Source organism: Macaca thibetana, chromosome 14 (genome assembly GCF_024542745.1).
Source record: "Macaca thibetana thibetana isolate TM-01 chromosome 14, ASM2454274v1, whole genome shotgun sequence".
Classification (NCBI taxonomy): domain Eukaryota; kingdom Metazoa; phylum Chordata; class Mammalia; order Primates; family Cercopithecidae; genus Macaca; species Macaca thibetana.
The window spans coordinates 81,824,048-81,830,543 of record NC_065591.1 but is presented as its reverse complement, the minus strand read 5'-3'; the positions used below and the strand labels follow the sequence as shown (position 1 = coordinate 81,830,543).

Here is a 6,496-nt window from a genome sequence, read left to right as displayed (position 1 = left end):
CTGCTACCATCTCACCTTGCTCATCAACATAAATCCCTTCAGTGCCGATCAATTTCTACCACCTTTTAGATTTGAAGATCAAAATGCTAATGATGATGATGGATGGTTTTAGAAAAAGAGAAGTAGAGCCTCAATGTCTGGCACCTATGGCTGATTTAATTTTAAATGTAGGGAAATGAAATCGGTACTGTGCAGAAAAAACATTCAGGTGATTTTATTTAAAGCATTTTTACTAAATTCAAACTAATCCAATAAAACCTTTATTTAAATGACAACTTATTTGAAAAATAATTTTTAAATTTTTATTTTTTAATAAATATGTAAAAATTGCACATATTTGTAACATACAATATAATATAAATTGTGCATTGATCAAATTAGGGTTTGACAATCTTAGGCTTCATAATTTATAAAGTAGACTTCTGCCATTTAAAAACTTTATATCTACAGTTACCAACTAGTAATTAACTGAACATATCAAATAACAAGATATTATTTGAAAAAGCCTAAATTAATAAAATGTTTAAATACATTTTGAGCTTTAAAATACAATAAATAAATACGATTTATTTTGGAAAATATTTTTTAAAAGTATAAACAAAGTGGATATAGACAAAAACATGTACAGAAAAATGTCAGAAGGACTAAATCGCTTGGAGATTTTAATGGTAAATCTTGCTGATATTATATTTATTTATTTATTTATTTATTTATTTATTTATTTATTTTGAGATGGAGTTTCGCTCTGTCGCCCAAGCTGGAGTGTAGTGACCGGATCTCAGCTCGCTGCAAGCTCTGCCTCCCGGGTTCACGCCATTCTCCTGCCTCAGCCTCCCGAGTAGCTGGGACTACCCGCGTCCACCACCTCACCTGGCTAATTTTTTGTATTTTTTAGTAGAGATGGGGGTTTCACTGTGTTAGCCACGATGGTCTCGATCTCCTGACCTCATGATCTGCCCGCCTCGGCCTCCCAAAGTGCTGGGATTACAGGCTTGAGCCACCACGCCCAGCCTCTGATATTATTTTTAAAAGTATCATCTTTTGAAAAAACATTTTATGGCCATTTGTTAATGAGAATAAGCTTCTATTGAAAAGGAAGTCTTTGATTCTATAAGAATATGCTCTCAGATAAGTATCTCTTATATACCTAACATAAATAATTATTTAGATGTCTGTAGTTACAATTAGCTTTATAGGATGGGGTTTAGAAATAGCTATAAAGCAAGCCCTTTGGATAATTCTAACACATGCTACAGTTTGGGGATGTAAGCTTAAACTGTCATCCATCTAATGACTTAAAACTTGTCTTCTACGCTAAAATACATCAACACTCACACATATATATGTGCACATGCAAATGCATACAAATAAAATATGCTGAAATAAAATACCTTTTTTTTATTTGTTGGTTGGTTTTGAGAAAAGTTCTAGCTCTGTTGCCCAGAATGGAATGCAGTGGAACAATTATGGTTCACTGTAGCATCAAACTCCTAAGCTCAAGTGATCCTCCTGCCTCAACCTCCTAAGTAGCTGGAACCACAGAGGTGTGCCACCCTGCCTGGCTAAGTTTTTAAAAATTTACTTTTATAGAAATAGGGTATCTCAGTGTTGTCCAGGCTCATCTTGGACTCCTGGATTCAAGCCTTCCTCCTGCATCAGCCTCCGAAAGGCTGGGATTAAAGGCATAATAAGGCTCTGTGTCTGGACCTGAAAAGAATTTTTATTCAGTCTTATCCAGATGTTTTTGCTTTTTTCTGGTGCTAGTCCTAAGAATATTAAGAAGTCCTAAGAAAACTCTTCCCAGCATGTAAAAGATGCATTCGTTGGTTATTATGGCAATATTCCCCACATGAGTAATTTTGGTGGTTAGCTTCTGTCTCATCATTTCTAGAAACGTTTTTTATTTCTGTCATAACCCCTTATGCTTAGTCAAAAGGCTCTTTCTTTGTATGTTGGTCTTCTTCTTGCAAATTAGACATCCAGTATTAGCTAGTATTTCACTGTTGAGGACCAAACAAACAAACAAACAAAAAAGTTGTTATTCTGCCCATGTAGTCTTAAGGTTTTGAAAACTTTAGAATTATCACATACTATCACTGCAACCCTTTTTAAATGTATTCTCATCTCTAACAATTATACCAGTAAGACCTGTTGACAGAATCTATTTCTGATAAATTCAGGACCCTGAATTTGAGTGAGAGAGAAAGGTGTGAGTAGTGACTGCGCATTGCTGCAGCTGTCTACAAAGTGGTCTTTTTCAGGCCTAGTCCCCATAGGATAATGTGGCTCAAATCAGGAGCATTTCAAACGTAGGCCTTCCCAAAAGGGGGAAGAAGGAAATGTTAGTTTTTCCCTAATTTCTATGTATTATCCAATGGAGACAAAAATTGAATTTTCAAATGATTTTTTTTCTTCCAGGGTTTGAATGAAATGTGCTAGAGGAGAAAACTTGTGGTAGAAAATGTTTCTATGGAAATCTAATTGCACAATTCCATAAAGCTCTCTTTCCATGATTAGGTTAGGAGTTATAGTTTATCTCTGTAATCCATGGGAATGACTCCATCATCAATGCAGGAGATGAAGAAATAATGTCTTTGGTACTTGATGGAAAGCAAAGATATAAAGGCCAGCTAACATAAATTGCCTCAAGGGTCACCCTTAGTTCTTATGTAGAGCAGCTCCACATCTGGTTTATGACACATTTCCATTAGTTCCTGATACATTTCTTTCAAGTGTTTACTCTTTTGATCCATATTGATCCAACTTCTCTGGAGTTGCTGAAAAATCTCTTGGTACTCCTTGTTCATCTCTCTAAATGTTGTTTTTCTTCTTTATGGAGAACTGGATGCAGCTTCCTATACTCATTCCCGATCATCTGTGCCCGTAGAACCTCATTGCCCTGTGGGGACATGGATTTTGTAGGTTACATACCCAGGCCTACTTCCACCGCACAGAAGCCACAAATTCATCCTCCTCATTCCTTCTTTTATTTTCCATCATTTACAAAGAGTATGATGGGTTAAACAAGACCTTCCTTCAAAATTTATGTAATTCATCAATTCCCGAACACCTGTAAAATAGCACTTTAGATTTAAATGTTTAAATATATGTCCTCCCAAATCTTAAATACCATTAGAAAACAACTAAAATTTATGATTGTTAAATTGTCATCAATAATATATATAATCTTTGTTACTCAATTAGTTTGTTGTTTCAAATCTTTGTACTTCACAGCCTAGACAATCACTCTTAGTAGAAATGTCGTTAGTATGTTATAATCAGGATCAGAAGCCATCACACAAAAAGGATCTTAGTAAAAAATTTAACTCCCATCTCTCAAACTGACTACCTCTTTTCTGTCTCCTATCTTTCTTCTGTCAAAAGCCATAGGCTCTATATTGCCCTGCCATTCTAACAACATGAATCTCCATTCCATTGTGTCTCTCCTCTCAATATTGACATAGTTATTCTCTCACTCCCCCAGTCATTTTTTACCCCTTCTCTGCAGCTTTTCATCATGTTACATTTTCTCCTACTTGAACTGGCATCATCTGGGTCCTTTGCTATCAGACTTCACCAGCACAGGCACATTTCTTAAATGACTGTTCCCACCTGATTTCTTCCCCCTGGACAACATCATATTCACCATTAAATACATTTATTTTTCAATTATATACTATGTAATTAATATTACATAATTCATCTTATTCAGAAAACTGCCTGAAATACTTCTTAATTTTAAGCACATACTGGCCCTTCAGAATTTATAATTATTTTTTTCTTATCTGAAAAACATTTCCAGAAAACCCGAACAAGCGTTATATTGAAGAGTCTGGTTGTTTTCCAGCCTATGAATAAACACATGACAAAATCTGGCATGTGAGAATTTCAACTCAAGTTGCTAATATAAATGTTGTCAGCATGCCTGTCTCAAGCTGGTTGTGAGGACTCACGGTCTCATACTTACCCTCCAGAGGAAGGCTGTTCTTCTCTCCTCATTTAGATTTCTCTGATTTTTTTTTTGAATCCTTTTCCATAAAATCCTCATTCACTTTAAGAGCTTCTCCTGCAAAAGAATTATGAGGTTGAACAACAGAAAGTCAAATACTATGGATTCCACACTCTGAGTGGCATACACAGGCAAGGGATATAATATATAAATACATTAGAGAAGCGAAAAAAATTTCACTGCTCATCCTCAATTGATATTTTTCAATTCTGAGGTTTCAGAATGTAGAACAGTTTAGGGAACTGAAGAGTGAAGATTTCCTGTAACCCGGCTAATGTTCAGTGAAACTTCCTGCTTCAGAACCCACTATGCTAGCCTCCTGATTTTGTAGTGTGCTATTCCCATACTCTCTTGTCCAGTAATATTAAATAGATTTCCAAAATACGTTTCTTTGCACTTGTAGTAGTTTTGGTAGCTTTTCAATGCCTTTAGCATTGAACTGTAGAGTCAATAATAATGACATTTACTTATTCACCCTCTGTTTGGGTGCAAGCTCTATGAAGGAAGGTAGAATTGCATATTTTATTCAAAATTTCATCACTGGTACCTAGAACAGCACCTGGCACTCAGTAAAGAATGGAGTAATCACCACTATGATTCTCATCGTCCTTCTAATCTCTTTACCTCTGGCACCCTCCAGCTTTCAGGTGATCGCAGAGCCATCTCTTACCCGGTGTTCCTCAGCTACCCCTTCAATGGGATAGTGTGTGTGAGCCCCGTGCTCCTGAGAGTTGGAGCACAGCAAACAGAGCAGACTCTTTTCTACGTCACAGAACATCTTCTTTGTTTCCCTGTGGGTCCCACATTTTTGTTTCTAGAGCTCAGGAATTGCCAGAGATTGGCTTTTCTCACAATGGTCACTAAATTATTCAGAAGAATATTGGTTTTGAAGTCCTTGTTCTGTGATGGTTCTCTGCATGAAGGGCAGTTGGTAGGACTTCGAACTTCTTCCCAGGAAAGGCAGAGACAGGGCCTACAGAAGCTGTGCCCACAGCAGATGGTGACAGGGTCTACCAGATAGTTCGAACAGATGACACAGGTGAGTTCCTTCTGGAAGGCATGTGCGAAGTCTGAGTCCATTTTCCTAAGGAAAGAAAACCACAAGAATTTAATCTTCTACCCTGGAGAGACAAAGATGCAAGCAAAGTTTGAATCAGGTTGTGATTGAATAATATCCTTTTTTTTTTTCTAGAGAAGAATAGGCTTTAATTTGCAATGACAGAATTAGGAAAAATAGAAAACCAAGGCACTAAGAGATATCGACTTCTGTAGACAAACATGACTGTTCTCCAGTCAACACACGGCCAACTTTCCAAACTCTACTTTCCTGCTTAGACAAATGTCAGATTTTCTGAGGTGTTAGTGTCCACCAAACTGCTTGGGCTTCAAAGGTTTCATCAACCTGTAAACTCAAGGGTTGAGTCTTGAAATGGTCTGAAAATCAATAACACTCTTAATTGCCTGTGATTGATTTAGAGAAGGCAAGCTAACTAAGCTCTTCTACTCTCACTTTTTTATTTAACTGTAATAACCATCCATCATGACTTTTCCAGAAGGACCCTGCTTGAAAATGTTAGAGCAGAACTCATACTTAGACCAAAATCAGAAAAAGCTAGCCTTTGCTCTTCAAGGTAAAACAGACAAATTGAGGTAAAGGCACTTCTCCAAGTTAAAACAAACAATCATTGTTTTTCTAGGCTGCTATGCTAATTCAATCAACAAAAACATTCTGGAATGTTTACTATTCTCGGACTGTCTGAGAATTTGAGGAAATACTGGTTAACATATCAACCTCCTTAAAAGACAGGTAATTAAAATTACAAAAAGATTGATAAACTATAGAAGAGTACACAAAGGATACAAATATTTTTTAAGTTCTTTGGAAGCATTATCATTACTCTTTCACACAGTCAGAAAAATAGTAAGTATTATGCAATACTAATAGGCACTAGACAGTAAGTCAGAGTTTTAAATGTATGTTTTGGAAAAAAAAAAAATAGAAGAGAAAAGAAAGAAGAAAGAAAACCTAGGCCAGATAAGGTGGCTCAAGCCTATAATCCCAGTATTTGGGGAGGCCAAATCAGGCAGGTTTTTTGAGCTCAGGAGTTCTAGACTGGCAACATGGCAAAATGTCTAGGTCAGCCTATCTCTATAAATACAAATGTATGTATGATAGCCGAACATGATGGCCCATGCCTGTAGTCCCAGCTACTTTGGGAGATGAGGCTGAAGGATTTCTTGAAGTAGGAAGTAGAGGCAGTAGTGAGTCTTATTTCCACCACTGCACTCCAGTCTTGGTGACCCTGTCTAAAACAAACAAAGAAACAGAGACATGAAAAAACCTAAATCCTGGTTTCTACACTTCATAAATATATGAGCCCTCTATTTCTGATATTTCTGCATGATTGCCAGTGAGACTTTTCTGCAGGAATACTCATTTCTTGCTTTCTTTGACAGATGAACGGAGGTTTGTGAAGAGACTTTTAC

General features: G+C 36.7%; 1 pseudogene; it reads right to left on the bottom strand.

The window, feature by feature from the left end:
* Positions 1-2,645: 2,645 nt before the first annotated feature.
* LOC126936515 (tripartite motif-containing protein 43-like) lies at positions 2,646-5,089 on the bottom strand (annotated as a pseudogene).
* Positions 5,090-6,496: the final 1,407 nt, after the last annotated feature.